We start from the raw sequence: 15920 nt of genomic DNA, 5'->3' as shown, positions 1-15920 counted from the left end.
TTCATGATTCCTGGAGTCGATGAGTTCAGCTGAATCGTTCTTGCTCGGGGCCCCTCACGCTGCTGCAGGCAGGCGGTGGCGGGGCCGCGTCACCCTGAGGCTCCTCCGTGCCCACGTCTGGCCCGGGGCCTTGATGACGCCGTCGCCTCTCCTCGCGGCTCCTGGGGCTTCCTCGCCGCTTGGTGGCTTGAGGGGCTCGGACTTCCTCCCTGGGACCCCCTCCCCTCAGCAGCTATTCCGAGGTTCAGGAAGGAGAGGCCGCCACTCTGTCCTGGCTGGGGCGGGAAGGGCCTCCCTTCCCCGTATTCTGCAGGTCGTGGCGGTCAGTGAACCTGCCCGGATTTGAGGGCACACCCCTGCTCTCTGTGGGCGGAGGGCCAGAACGCGCACCTGCGTCCGTCCACCACAGCACACACTGCCCCGGGCAGTCCCCGTGTTCGGAACTCTGTCGACATGGCGTGTTTGCCGATTTTAGGGGAAGCAAAGCGGACCCAGCGGTCGGAAGGTCTGGGATCAGGATGGTGCGGCGACGGGGCTGACGGAAGGGACACAGAGGAGAGAGGCAGGGGAGGGGGCCCAGCACCTGCATCAGGGTTTCCCTTGAAGCATTTGCCAAGTAACAGCAACGGTGGAACCCTGAGGAACTGAACGGAGTGGCAGCTCCAAGGCTGATGCGCTAAGCTGGGGCCCTCCACAGCCTCGTGCAGTTTTGCCAAGGACAAAAATTGGGTTCCGGACCGGCCCATGGGACCTGGGCCCATAAACACTCAGGCTTCTGCTTGCAGGTCCCTGAGGGCCAAGAGTCAGCGTGGACAGAGCTCGAGTGACCCTCACAAAACCTCAGCGTCCGCTCTGAAACAGCTCGGTTTGGGCTGGATAAAGTTAGGTTCCTCTAACTCCGATTTCCTGCCAGAAGCAGAATAGGCCCTCTCTGGGGAGAAGGTGGTGCCATCCGGACCCTTACAGCTTTCGTGTGCATTGTCTGACGTTCAGGGAAGATCTGCAGACGAGAAAATAGCCAGGGGGCAGACGTCGCCCAGGGTGATGCCGGTGTGGAGTCTCCGTAATGGATTTGGAAGCACCCGTCCTAAATGTATTCAAGAAAACAGGTGATGTGGTGGGGAGATTCAGCAGGAAATCAAAACTTGTTCAGATGAATCAAATAAAAGTAGTAGAGCTGGATAGTAGAGTCTCTGAAAAGAAGATAGTGTTTTTTTTTAACGTACTTATTTATTTGTTTGTTTATTTTCTTGGAGAGGGAGTCCCAGGCAGGCTCCATTCTGTCAGCACAGAGTCCGACATGGGGCTCGAGCCCGTGAACTGTGAGATCATGGCCTGAGCCCAAAACAAGAGTCAGATGCCTGACTGACCGAGCACCCAGGGGCCCCAAGAATAAAAGTTGGTTTATAAGCAAATTAAGATTAATGACTGGAATGGAGGTCAGTCAAAAAATACTCTGAAGAGCAAGAAGGGGGAGAGAGAGAGCAATGCATGGTGGGACTTCCCCAAAGAGGTGAGGCCCACCCAGGCACAGGGTCCAGGAGACCGGTGACCTCAACACAAACGCAGAGGGGACCCATCCAGGTAAATCATCACAAAACTGCTCAAGACAGAAAGATGTAGGGGCCCCTGAGTGGCTCAGTCAGTTAAGTGTCCGACTTTGGCTGAGGTCATGATCTCACAGTTCAGGAGTTCAAGGCCCACATCAGGGTCCGTGCTGACAGCTCAGAGCCTGGAGCTGCTTCAGATTCTGTGTCTCCCTCTCTCTCTGACCCTCCCCCACTCATGCTCTGTCTCAGAAATAAACATTAAATTAAAAAAAAAAACCAGAAAGATGATATTTAACTTCAAAGAGGAAATAGTAAGAGTGACAGTGTACTTTTCAATGGAAGTAATGAAACTGAGAAGGCGATGGAATCACATACTTAAAAATGTGGAAGGAAAAATATGTGAAAGCGTAGCATGCTATGTATTAAAAATGCATTGTTCAAAAATGAAGACTAAGGATATTTTTGTTATATCTTCATGCTGTGTTTCTTACAAAAGCACAGTGGCTGTGTGCCAGATACCTTCCGAGCACGGTATGACACAAAGGAAGGCCGTGGGGGAAAAGGTAGTGGTTGAGTGTGCGGGAAATTGATCGCACCGATTAACGATAAGATAAACTGTTGAGGATTGCCTCATTTGAATTTTAATAGAACTTGTTTGTGACATTCTGATTCTATTCTTGAGAATCATTTTAATTTGGGATAAATCTCATATAAACTCATGGCTAAATTTTGAGATGCACCTGACTTGCGGGCTGCTGATGGGCCTGTGCGGAATGACACTTGAATGTGCTCGTTCTGTCTGGAATTTATTTACATATTGATTTAGAGAGAATGTGAGTGGAAGGGAGGGGCAGAGAGTGAGGCAACAGGGAAGGGAGAGAACCACAAGCAGGCTCTGTGTCCGGCAGGGAGCCCAACTCGGGGCTCGATCTCACGACCCTCAGAGCATGACCTGAGCCGAAATCAAGAGTTGGACGCTTAGCCGACTGAGCCACCCAGGTGCCCCCTGGAGTTTGAATCTAGTCAGACCGCCTGGGAAGTGATGGGGATTGTAGGCATGATGGTTTCCTTCTCAAACATTCTGCTTTCCCCAACAGGCTTATCGAGGGTTTTGCTGTTGTTGATTTCTGGCGCACGTAGGACAGGTGGCTCTGGATGCCTCTGTAACAGTGACAGGGAAGACATTCAGGTCTCCTGGGGGGTTTAGATGCTACTTTTACATGAGGCCCTTTTCCAGCAATTTGTTCTGCCTCTAAACACTGTTATAGGGAAGTGGTGTTTTGATGATGAGCCATTCCCGGAATATTAGCCACAAACATGTCAACCTCAGATGCATGTTAAAAAAGTACATGTGTGTGTGTGTGTGTGTGTGTGTGTGTGTGTGTGTGTGTTTGTGTGTGTGTATTTCAGTTTCTTGTTTATCTCCCTAGTTTGCAATATTTCCTTCTAGAAGCTGAAAGAGAACGCACAGGGAAGGTGGCTGCGGTCTCCCGTTCTGTGTCCACCAACAGGTAAATGTGATTCAAGAACGCAGGGTGAGTTTTCATCAGGACGAACCAGCCTTGTCACTGGACCCACATTAGAGGTGAAGGAAGGACTTGTGCACGGACCACAGAGCACAACAGTGTGTCCCCCCATCTCATGAATTAGGTGATTCAGTCTTTTAGTGAGAGAGAGAGAGTGCACGTGCGCAAGTGGGGGGCAGAGGGAGAGCGGAGGGAGAGAATCCCACGCAGGCTCTGTGCAGCCTGGAGACTGATGGGCCCACGTCCCCGAGATCACCACCCGAGCTGCCATCGGGAGTCGCATGCTCAACCGACTGAGCCACCCAGGAGCCCCGCCATCCTTTTTCCGACTGGATCACGCTCCGTGTGACTTCCGGCTGGTCTAGCCAAAACGGGCAGTGCATTCCAAGTCCGCATCCTGCGGTGGCTTGTCCGTGGAGGCTGTGACTCAGCTCCCTAGCGCTGCGACGACCCGAGGCGGGGAGGGAGTAGGCTGCGGTGACGCGCATGCGTGATCCACTACTGCGGTCTCAGGGCAGCTGCTCACACCAGAGGTTTCCAGCGCGTGGCGGTGTCCCGTCTTACTTACAGGGACGCGAAGGGGCTGCATGTGTTCCTCAGCGAGGCCGGTGCAGGACAGTTGTCTTTCAGAGCTGGAGACGGTCCTCTGTCTTCAGATGAGCATTAGGCAAAACGTGCATATACATTTCAGTTTCTTGTTTATCTCCCTAGTTTGCATTCATATTTAAAAAAAATTTTTTTTTTGGTTTAGTTTTGATAGAGTGCAGGTGGGGAAGGGCAGAGAGAGGGGGCAGAGGATCGGAAGCCAGCTCCGTGCTGTCAGCACAGAGCCTGAGCCAAAGTCGGATGCCCTGCCAACGGAGCCCCCCAGGTGCCCCGGCTGGTCGTTTAATGGGGTAAATAATATCTCTCAACATTGGGATCGCACTTGTCTCCGCAAGATACTTATGTTGGGAGAGGTGTAGGGGCCCAGAAGTCTGGAGAAAAGGTAGATGCGCCACCTGCCCCCTGCCCCATCTCACACACCTTCCAGGACCGATGCTCAGGCAGTAGTAGTTTGTAGAATTACCTGCATTGTTTAAATTACTCTCTTTCTCCCCTCTGTGTCTCTCCTTCTCAGTTTTTCCAAGCACAGGAAGTTAAATTGGTTTAAGTTACTATATTTCATTGAAAAGAAGATGTCGTCTTGTGAGATTAATCCCATTTTCAGACATGTGGAAGCATACGTCCCACTGTGGACAAGACACAAAGACTTCCTTCCAGGGAACTGGGTTTGGATAGATTCCAGATAAAGGTTAGCTAGCCATTAAAATAGCGTCTGGTATTGGCTTTATTAGTTTATCAGCAGTATTTTCTTGTGCATTTGATTTTGCGTTCTTCAGTGACAAAAGCAATATATTTGCACCGTGAAAACTCTGATAATGTACAAGTACGCAGATGCGGCCTCATGGTCCCATCCTACACTGCACACAAGGCTCAGCGCCTCCCCTCGCCGGCCGGAGAGCATCCGCTCGCCGCTGAACCGATGCGCACGGGACTAAATATGCTGTCAGGAAGAGGCGTGAGGGGTTTGAAACGCAGAAGCTGCCATAACTGCCCCTCCTCCCCGCCCCCACTCCTCCCCCCGCCCCTCCCCCACCCCCCACAATGAGCCCCAGCGTCCCCGGAACAGTGACCAGACTGTCCTCTCATTTTTCTTCTTCTGGTAATTTTGGTCCTTTCCTGGATTTCAGCACATGAGGAGTTTCAGCGAATCATTTTTGTGGCGTTCTGTGTCCATACGTTTGATGTGTATCGTGTCTTTCCGTTGAAATTGTAGGTCCTCTATGACCTGCAATGGCATCGTGATCTTGCGTATTCCATGAGTGTGAGGATGGGTAAGTGTGTGAAACCTTGAGCGTTCGTAGACTTACTTCAGTAGTAGTGATCCGGAGAATTCACCTCATTATTGATATTCTTTTTTGTTGTTGTTAAAAAGTCCTTTTTTATTTTTTTCTTATTCTGAAAAAAAAAAGTCTTATGTGGACTGATTAGGGATCCTATTTAGACTGGTCTGGGTGATTCCTCATTTGCAGACGGGCCCCGCAGTTAAAGTCACAGAAGGAATATGGCCGGCATGACACCGTCTGAGGTCACACTTCTACCCGCTGCATCGCGCTAGTGAGCACCACCGGGCTCTCCCAGCCCAGGGAACTCCTCTGCAACTTGGCCTCTGCAGACCTGGCCCATTCCGCAATCAGCAGCACTATTGTTTGCTTAATGTCCTTATTTCGGTAAAGAGATACTTTGTAAATAAAAAGATGATAGTAAAATTTTATATTATAAATGTCATATAAACGGGAAGCCAGAATTCTGCAAAATACAGAAGCAACTAACACAGGAAGAACAAATGGGCAGAATGTTGTCTCCCTAGATGCCCTTACCGATTCCGTTTCCATCTGGAGGGGAGATCAGTGAGGCTGGAAATTAGATGCACCAGCTGGACGGGGACATTTTCTCCTGATGTCATCGGCTGGAAAGACACAGACAAGAGAGTGACTCCCCGATGTGTGGCCTGACTGTCCTTGGCTCGGTTTGGGAGCCTCCCAAAATCTGTGTGGGGCTGGCAGGTGTCCCTCTGACTCTTCGGGAAATCTGGATTCGGGGATTGTCGAGGGAAATGTTTTCAAGTGAGAGCATATAGTGCCCGGGCTCGTGGTGAGGACGGGAATGTTAGTTAGCCATTCTTCTCCTCTTCCTCCTTCTCCTTCCTCCTCCTTTCTCCTCTCCTACCTCCTCTGCCCCTCCCGTCTCTCTTCCTTCTCTTCCTCAGTTTCTTATATCGGATCCTAATTTTTATTAAAGGGACTGGCTACTTATTTATCCTGTTGAATATTCCTGAGGCTGTTGTCTGGCACCTCGGGGCCGTTGCTCCGGCACCTTGGGGCAATTCTCATTACATACAATTAATATTTCAGTGCTGATGTGCTCACCTTTGGCTTTCCCTCTGCGAATCCTAACTTTATCTATTAAAGGGAGGGGAACTTAGGGCATAAGTTTAAGAAATCGTTTAAATGAAAATTCCAAACAGCATTAACATTTCAGTGCACCTCATTATGACTGCAGAGCAGGGCAGGAAATACACAAGGTAAAATTAACACCCTCTTGGCTGAAGTTCATGGCTTTGAAGAAGACGCTCTCTCCGAGGAGCAGTGGGATGTAGGGTTGATTAAACTGGGATTTCACCGTCGCTCAGCCTTGAATGCCCGAGATAAAAAGTCATTTGATCTAATTAGACAGTCTGAGGAGGGCTTTTAAAGAACCCTCCTATGGTGACATTTCTTTCTTTTCTTTTTTAAATCTTGGAAATGGATTTTCAGAAGTGTGTGAATCTTTTCTTTCATTTGAGTATTGACATCTTCCAAGAAGCAAGAGTGTGATCACCTAGCACCCTCAAAACTTCTGGCGACTACCTTACTGAGACGTTATGAAATCGTAACTGTGGGTGTCCATATAGGTGTGTGCGTGCGTGCGTGCGCATGTAGCATAGAGGCCACGGAATGTGTGTTCCGTAGGGGTGTGTGTACTTCCTGTTCCTCAGACCGCGCCCGGCATGGCGAGGATTTGCATGAACTTACCTGCGCTATTCTCTCGACCTCCGCTGTTTATAATCAAACAGCACACTCCATTAATGATAGACTATGCTTATGTTTGGTCACACGGTCAGCAGTGCGGGGGATGTTTCCGGGTGATGTTCTCAGGCAGTAGCACCTGCAGCCCCGCACGTGGGCATGGCCTCGGGGACTGTCACAGCAGTCCTGTGTGGGGGCGTCTGTGGGCGCCTTGCAGGTGAGGGGCACGGACACGTGGCTTCAGAAGCTGGCCCCTGGGCAGTAAAAGGACAAGCTGACGTTCATGGCTGCGGAAGGGACTGCTTATTGGGTCACTCGCTAGGGCTGCAGGAAGGCACAACCCGTGAACTGAACTTTTTAAAAAAACTCCAATGTGTGCATTTCAGAAAGTCTGGATTCTCCTTCTGTGTTTGCTTTTCTCCAAGTATAATTTGCTTCCTGGGTTGAACTTGGAAGGGCTGGGCTTTTTATTCCTATTTATTAGATACTGAGAACTGGACATACATTTAAATAAAGGAATTCAACATTACGTCAGAAACTTGACTTAGGCTCTGTCGTTCATCTTTACACCCCAGGCCTGTGCGGCAGGTGCGCTGCCCCTGACGTGAGGGGCTGGGGTCCTGGGGGCGTCACCGTGATGGTCAGGCCTGCCGCACTCCCAGCCCCTGCCCTACCGTGACAGCAGGTGCGCTGTAAAGAGGAAGAAAGGGTCCTCTCTGGACATGGTTCTCAAGAGGGTGGTGTCCTTGTGGGCGTGTCCTTGTGGGCGTGGACAGAAGACATGGGGGCTTCTATTCCTTATTTAAATTTTATCCTAAACAATGTTTCTTTTTTAATTTTTAATATTTATTTTTGAGAGAGCGAGAGAGAGAGAGCAGGGGAGGGTCAGAGACAGAGGGAGACACAATCTGAAGCAGGCTCTGGGCTCTGAGCTGTCAGCATAGAGCTGGACACGGGGCTCAAACCCACGAACCGCGAGATCATGACCTGAGCCGACGTCGGAGGCTTAACCGATTGAGCCATCCAGGCGCCCCTCTCCTAAGCAGTGTTTTAAAAAATTTTGAGATTACATTTTTCAATACGCATAAAATATTACTCAAGCGGTTTGTGTGTATAATTCACACGTAAGAAAAATGTGTAAGTACATGTGCTGTGTGTACATGTACAGATATATGTAAATGTGTGGATATGCGCACGCGGCTGCCGTAGCACACGCACTCTCTGTAACGGGTATCATAGCACGTGGCGTGTGTATGTTCACACGTATTATTTACGGTGCGTGTGAGCACACGTGTGTCCACGGAAGGTGCTCAGAATGCCCTTTGCTGCCCCGGGGCTCATTTGGTCTTAATGACGAGAAATGCAGCAGCCGGTGTGTTAGCTCGCCAGGTGCGTGAGTCCAGGCCCCGGGAAGTCCTCTGTCCTGTGCCCTGGTTGGCGCTCACCTCCCAGCACCGATGGCGTTGGACGGCCCCGGACGGGCCCTTCCCCCCAGTGAGGTTCTTCATTGGATCTCTCCAGTGGCAGTTTGGTTAAATCATCTTCTTGTTTGTTTGCCACCACGTTGTCTTTCTTTTTGAGAATCATCTTTGCTTTATCCTTATATCTTTTTTTTTTTATATGTTTTCAAATTTGTTTTTGAAAGAGACAGAGGCAGAGAGAGAGAATCCCAAGCGGGTCCTGGGCTGTCCGGCAGAGCCCGATACGGGGCTCGATCCCGTGAACCGTGAGACCAGGACCCGAGCCGAAACCGAGTCAGATGCTGACCCGACGGAGCCACCCAGGTGCCCCATGTTGATGTTGGGGTTTCATCCGTTTTTTAAAAAGTAATTTCCAACTGTTTCTTATGGAAGGTCAGCTTTACCTTAGGTCGTGAGTTTTTGTTTTTGTTTTTTATGAAGCTTCAGCAGCCGTTGCTACACGCAGAGCCACGTCTGGGTCAGGCCGGCCCTGTTTTACTTCTCTTCCTCGTAATTCAGGGCAGAGGGGTCTGGTTTAAAGTTTGAGTGAAGGGGGAGCCAGGCCCGTGCTGGGTGGTGGGGCCGTCCCCCAGACGGACGCCGTCCCCCGGCGTGGCCTCCAGCCCCACGTTTGAGGGATCTGCGAACCCACTCAGATCGAGTCTGGACCATGTATGCCCCTTTCCACGTGGGACGTCTTGGGAAGAAGGCCAGAGCGGAGCGTCTGTTCTCGAGATTACATCACACAATCTAATTTACTTCTCTTTATCTGAGCTCAGGATGGTTTAGGGAAGATGCCAGTGCCCTCTCCCAGTCTATAGCGGCCTCCCCCATGGACTTGAATCCTGACTCAGGGCCAGGGATTCAGGGCAGGAGCCCGGGGCAGCAGCTTCTGCAGCGGAGAGCGCCGCCGGTCCCGCAAAGCACGCCCGCCGTCCGATTTCATTGGTTCGTGAGAATGTCGGAGGGTTAATGTCTGTTGGTAGGACAGCTGTTCCGTGTCTACCCTGGGAAATTGCTTTACTTTCTGTTTGAAGAGAGAAAACATAGATGTTCTGGATTACATTTGGTGTGTAATCGTATGAGACAGATGTATTAAATTAGCCTCACCCGGGCTTCTGGAGATCTGGCTCCAAACAGTGAGTTTTACTTGACGTTTTCATTTGCAAGTGGCGTGAGGCCCCTTCATGTGCATTTCACGGGCTGCAAAGAGCCAGGGACGCCTGCGGACCAGCCCGAGGCTGTAGCTCATGCACGCGGCCGCCGTGGTGGGGGCCAAGTCACCTGCGCTGGTGATTCGGGTTACAGATATTAACACAAATCAAAACCACAAAGCCACTAAGGCAAAGCTTTTTGTCGGGGGGGACAAAATGCCCATGAGGAAGGCCTGAGCAAGTCTGGAGCCAGAGTCCATTTCTTCTCTCTTTCCTCTTCCGTGAAACATGAGCACTTTGATTCAGAGAACTTGCGTCATGGAGGAAGGCAAAGTCAAGGTGCCATTTTGTTTTTTGCCCGATTCTGTTGCCGAAAGCGTTAGCAGGTGTGGTGTTTGTAGATCCAGTGATTCAAGTACATTCATTCGCGTGTGTCAGTTTTGTAGTAACATCTTCACCACAAAACCTCTCGCTCGTAAAGAACACTCAGGAGCTGAAGGTAGTTTGGGTGTTTCCCGCTGTGTCTTCCATTCAAAGTAATACCCTCGATGGGCGCCTCGGGGGTCAGTAGCTAAGCGACCAGTTCTTGGTTTTGGCTCCGGCCGTGATCTCACGGTTTGTGAGTTTGAGTCCCACGTCGGGCTCTGCACCGACAGCAGGGAGCCTGCTCCGGACTCTCCCCCTCTCTCTGTGCCCCTTCCCTGCTCATACTCTCTCTCTCTTCCCCTTCACCCTTCAAATTAAATCAGTAAACACTTAAAAATGTAATATCCTTGAGAATACATTATTTTGGAGGAGATGTCTGTCAAATGAAAAAAGTATCAGAGAGAATTTGCCACAAATGTACACACTTCAAAGAAAACAGGCAGCATCTACAAAAAATAAAAAGTATTAGGTTTCGATACTTTGTTACCATGTAAATGTCACCGTATTTCTCTTGGAGATGCGACCTGGCAGTGGTCACACACGTAGGTCTTTACTGACAGTTAACAAACCCCAGAGTCACGTTTTCTGTTTCCTAGAGTGTTTCTGAAACAGATCTGTTCCCCCTTTAGGTAGAGAATAGACCTTCCCCCCTCTTATCTGCCTTTCCTTCTTTGCTTTGCAAAATTTGGAATCAATTAGGGAATAGATTTGTTAGTAGTTGCCTTAATTAGTCTGTTAGTGGCTATAGCTACAAAGTAATTTTTTTACACGCTGCCCAGATTTCTTAGGTTTGTAGAGACATAACTGTAATAATGATTGCCTCAGATGCGGTTTTTTCTTTTTACCAATAGTGTGTAGACAGCAGTAGACAGCGAGGGAGTCCCTTTACCAGGTATTTCTGCTCTTTATGGTGTTAGGGAGGGATCCTCTTGGTGATTTTAATGACGCCTGGGAAGGGGCTATTTATGTGCATAAAAGGAAGACAGTGTCCTTACCTGGTAGGCAAGCCCTACGTTTGTTTGGGAAGGACTAACGTCGTCCTCTTCCCATTAACAAATGCACCGTGTGCTTGAAGTGCGGTGTGTGCTCTCAGCAATCACGTGCAGGTGTGTGCGTGCACACGCACGCGTGCACACACGCACGCGCACACACACAGGCTCACACTGCCTCCTCCCGAAGACTCAAGCCAAGCACTCGGTCACAAGAGCCCCCCGGTGCCCAGATGGCCGTCCTGCGGGTCGGGAAGCCCCGGGTGGGCGTCCAGAGCCAGCAGCTGGGAGCCACCTGTGAGCCGTCCCCGGAGGACCCTGGGGTCTTGAGGTCTGAGCCACACGTGGCCGCAGCGGTCGGGGAGGGGAGGCCAGTGAACTTCCCCAGACGGAGAGCGGTGGTGGCAGCCCCGGCCTGTTGGAGGGGCCCTGCGGGCGTTTATTGTTTATTTATGAGAGAGAGAACAGGGGAGGGGCAGCGAGAGAGGGAGACACAGAATCGGAAGCAGCTCCAGACTCTGAGCTGTCAGCACAGAGCCCGACGCGGGGCTCGAACCCACGAACCATGAGATCATGACCTGAGCCGAAGCCGGACGCTTAACCGCCTGAGCCACCACTTTGTCTCACTGTACACACAGAGGCCAGACAGCAGAGACCCCGCTCGGGAGCCGGGGCTGCTGGAGGCCTCGTCAGCTGGAGGGGGGGTACCGGCTGGACCCCCGGCCGCGGTCCTGGATGCCTGGAGAGCTCCTTGGAAGAGGAGGATCCGGGCTCCACGGGAACAAAGCTCCCTGAAGGTAAAAGCCGGGTCATCGGAGGTGTCCCCTTTGTGGGACGTCCCCGGGACTCAGAGATGTGACCAGTAGACAGCCTTCTGCATGGACCGTGGCAGGGTCCGGGCGGCGGTGGCAGGCAGAGCTGAGCAGCCTTGGCCGAGTCTCATCCTGTAGGATCCGGGCACGGGCACGGGGCCCCCGAGGCGGACAGAGGCGTGCTGGGGTCCATCTCGTGACCACGAGCACGCGGTGCTCCGTGCACAGCCTCCGCGTGGCCCTCCCCGCGGCCGGCGAGAATGGGACAGACAGCATCCGCCCTTCAGAAACCGACGGGCCCCCTGTGCTGCCGTGGAGCGATGGCGGCTCGCTGTGAAGGGCCAGCTCACACGTGGCCGTGTCCCGTGCTGTCCTCTGTGTGGGGACGGGTCGGCCACGGAGGGAGCAGGACCGTGGTGGGCGGGGAAGGTGGGGGGAAGCAAGTGGGGGAGGGGCGGAGCCTGCCCGCACCGCTGGAGCCCTGGAGTCCTTTGTCACTTAGAACTTTGAGTAGCAGGTGTCAGGAAAAGTCACTTCTCAGCATCTGTCCAATTACAGTGACTTTTCTGTCCCCAGTTACTGGAAGTTCTGGCTAAAACACTCAGGTTTGCATTTTTGTAAGTCCCTGTGGTTGTAATAACCCTCATGAAATACTTGCTATGCTGCACACGCCGCTCTGGGTGTGTGTGGGGGGGCGGGTGTGCACGCGTGTGTGCATGCACGTGCATACGTGTGTGCCTGCTTGTGTGCGTGTGCACACAGGTGTGTACGTGTGTGCACATGCATGCCTGTGTGTGCTTGCGTGTGTGTGCCCGTGTTCACACATGCATGTGCACACATGTATGTGCACGGGTGTGTATGCATGTCCATGTGTGTACGTGCACGGGCCTGTGTGTGCCTGCATGTATATGTGTGTGCACGTGCATGTATGTGTGTGTGCGTGTGCACGCTCTACCCGACCCCCCATCTGTCAGCCTCTGTCCCCGGGCCCCCTGCGCACATCCTTCTGGGGATCGAACCAGTGGGTCCCGCCGTCCTGCGTGCGCAGCTGGAGGGCGGGGTGCGGGGCACGATGCAGCTGGAGCCGCTGTCCCCGAGGGGCGGGAGGCTCCGCGGCCGCAAGGTCCCGATTCTCTTCCACAAGTGGGAGGTGAGACCCGGCCCTCGGGGACAGACAGACCTCGAGCCCGGCCGCCAGCTGGCCATCCAAGCGGGGCGGGATGCCACAGCCCGCCGCCGGCCCTCGCCCCCCTCGCTCGTGGTCAGAGCCCGGGTTTCTCACAAGGGACGGCTCTGCCGCTTTGCTGTGGGGCCTTCGGTCATTTCAGGCCCAGTGCCGAGACTCACTCGTCCTCATTCGGGGGCAAAGTTCATGCTTCAGGGGCACGCCCTTTCCTTCCCTGCACTCTGCGGCGAAACCTTTCAGCTGCCCCCAGGTCCCAGCGGTGGCCTGGACGTGGCCCCTGCTTCCCTCGCTCCCTCCCTCCTGCTAGCGGAGAAGAGGCTAAGGGTCTGCCTGCCGACCAGCCCTGTCAGCCGCTGACAACTGCTTGGATTTAATTTCCGTGCTCAAACCGCATCCACCCATAGGTGATAGGTTGTGATTGGGCGGCGGCGGGGGTGGGCGGGCTGTGAGATTTATGTGCGCGGGTAGGTTAGCATTGTTAACGTTATTTATAAAGATACTATGTAATTTCTAGATTCGCAGAAACGGTTTGGCTTAATGATTTCTAAATGCATACAATAGAACATTACGCCGGTTTTATTAATTCTATTTATGTGCGGAGAAGCAGAGACGGAGAACCCTGAATCTGAAATGCGCCCAAAGACCGTGCCGCGGGAAACGCTCGTGCGCCGTGAGATGAGTTTCTGAGCCGCGGCACCCAGGGCGCGGCCAGGCCACAGTTGCCAGTACTTTCGGCTTCGGAGGACCCCCGCTTGGCCATTCTTTGGCGACTGTGGGTACCTTTGCGTATGATTTGCATGCAGTCGTTTTCACCGCGGAGAGAGATGATCGTTATTAATGTCCTGCTCCAGAGCCGGCTGAGCAGAAGCGCCACTTACAGAGTCTGTCTTTAGGGTGCACTTCGTTTCACTTAGAATAAATTATCATACATTTATCATTAGTTAGCAAGTCATTAACATTAATATAAACAAATATGTGGCACATTTCTTCAGGAAGATTACGTTTTTAATCACTGAGCGACGTCGCAGCAGCTTATACATATTTTATTTTTAATGGAGGCGCTTTCCCCAGCTTCCGGATTCCCACGAAGAGCAGCGCGTGCCTGTGTTCGCTCAGAACGGGCTCCGTCCAGGCGGGGGTTAAAAACGCACTTTTCTCTTCCAGTGACAGAAGCACTTTCTCAGACCCGCTTTCCACCCGGAGACTTGCCGTCTGAGCCCTGGTTGGGGAAGGCTCGTTCTACGGCAAGGAAATGTCAGAGGGGCAGCGAGCGTCCTGGGTGCCTCCGGCAGGCGTTAGGACAGAAATGACCGTGGACCCTGTCTCATGACCTCGGTAGCCAGAGCGCAGCTCTGTTGTAAGGTCTGCCCTTGGCGTCCCCCGAGCTCCAGGTGGGGGAGGCATGAGCCGGTGTGGGTGCGGGTGTTTGTGTCTTTGTGTGCATGTGCCGGGTCGCGAAAACATGCGTTTTGGGGCCAAGAGAGACTGAGCATGGCCGCATGTGAGCCGGGTGCTGTCGGGCAAGTCACAGCGTTCCTTCGCCGGAGAGCGGAGCTGATGGTCATGTTCATTGCACAGGCTAGTGGGAGGGGCGGACGTGGCCAGAGCTCAGCGCGGCACTGAACAGAGGAGGGGGTTGAGGGGCATCGGGGGGCCCAGTCTGACCCCCAGCTCTGACGTCAGCTCAGGTCATCATCTCGTGGTTCCTGAGTTCGAGCCCTGCACTGGGCTCTCTGCTGTGAGCACAGAACTGCTTCGGATCCTCTGTCTTCCTTTCTCTCTCTCTCTCCCTCTCCTGCTTTCCCTTTCTTCTAAAAAATAAATGAACATTAGGGGTTCCTGGGGGGCTCAGTCAGTTGAGTGTCTGACTTCAGCTCAGGTCATGATCTCACAGTTCATGAGTTCAAGCCCCGTGTCAGCCTCGGTGCTGGACACGTGGAATGGCAGGGACAGTGAGCCGAGGCCAGCTCTCCTTCCCCACCCGCTCATGGAGCACCAGCTGGCCTTGGAGCACCTCGGCCGTGTGCGGCACTAGGGGTGGGGTCCGTGCCAGGAAGCTGAAACAGGCTTCCTTGTCTCTAAGGAACGTGTCATCCAAAAAGGCATTCTCGCACTTGGTCGTGGGGATCTGTGTTTTCATTCTGGTTCAAAGTTTTCTGCAGCAAGTGGTGGGGAAGGGGTGGGTGGCTTCCTGGACACGTCGGTAGCTCCTAGGGAAGGAAGGGGGCCACCTGGGCTGCCCCGTGCATCACAGATACAGTGGGCAAAGTGCACACGAGTGTGTCCACGTGAGTGTGTCCGTCCGTCAGCTCGCTCCTCCTGTCAGAGGCAGCCGCCCTCACGGAAGACCTGTATCCCACATTCCGTTTCATCTTTACTTTTGGATTTCATCTGTCCCCTCTTCCTGCTTGCTGACGTCTGGCCTCCGTCGCTTCTCAAACAGAGTGAGGACCTTCTGAGCTTCCGCGACAGAGCCCTCGGAATCACACACGGATAACGATGCTTGGTGGTCAAGGGCCAGACTTTCCCCAGCCTCTTTTCTTTTTTTTAATGTTGATTTATTTTTGAGACACACAGAGAAACAGAGAGACAGAGCACGAGTTGGGGAGGGGCAGACAGAGAGGGAGACACAGAATCGGAAGCGGGTTCCAGGCTCCGAGCTGTCGACCCAAAGCCTGACACGGGGCTTGAACTCACAGGCCCTGAGATCATGACCTGAGCTGAAGTTGGACGCTGAACTGACTGAGCCGCCCAGGGGCCCCGTCCTAGGCTCTTCATGGCAGAGACTAAATGTGCGAATGCCTTCTCGTTGCCTCGTTTGCTTCCAGATGTCCCCAGTGGAGGGTGGCTCCCTGTCCCCATCTACTACCGTGTGCGCAGGTGAGCATTCAGGTCCTTGTCTTCTTCGGAAAGAAAACATCTGCGCGGCCGCAGAGAACCTACCATGTTTAACACCCAGTCAGTCTTCAGTACTTCCGGGTTGGCTGGGTCACTCACGAATGTACCAAGGTCAAGGTCTCCCTGCCAGGGATTTTAACGGCAACCCTTGCGTCATTCTTTCGTGGTTGTAAACAACCTTTCTCATGGCCCATTTCTATTATTAATGTCAGCTAGTTATTAAACTGACTCCTGTCTCATTAGCCACGTGCTGTTCTCGGATGAAATTGGACGGCTGTCATAAAAGCTGACTCGTTCCCAGAATAGGG

Source organism: Suricata suricatta, chromosome 14, assembly GCF_006229205.1.
Source record: "Suricata suricatta isolate VVHF042 chromosome 14, meerkat_22Aug2017_6uvM2_HiC, whole genome shotgun sequence".
In the NCBI taxonomy this organism is placed as follows: Eukaryota; Metazoa; Chordata; class Mammalia; order Carnivora; family Herpestidae; genus Suricata; species Suricata suricatta.
The sequence above is the reverse complement of the archived record's forward strand: the minus strand, read 5'-3'. Positions refer to the sequence as shown.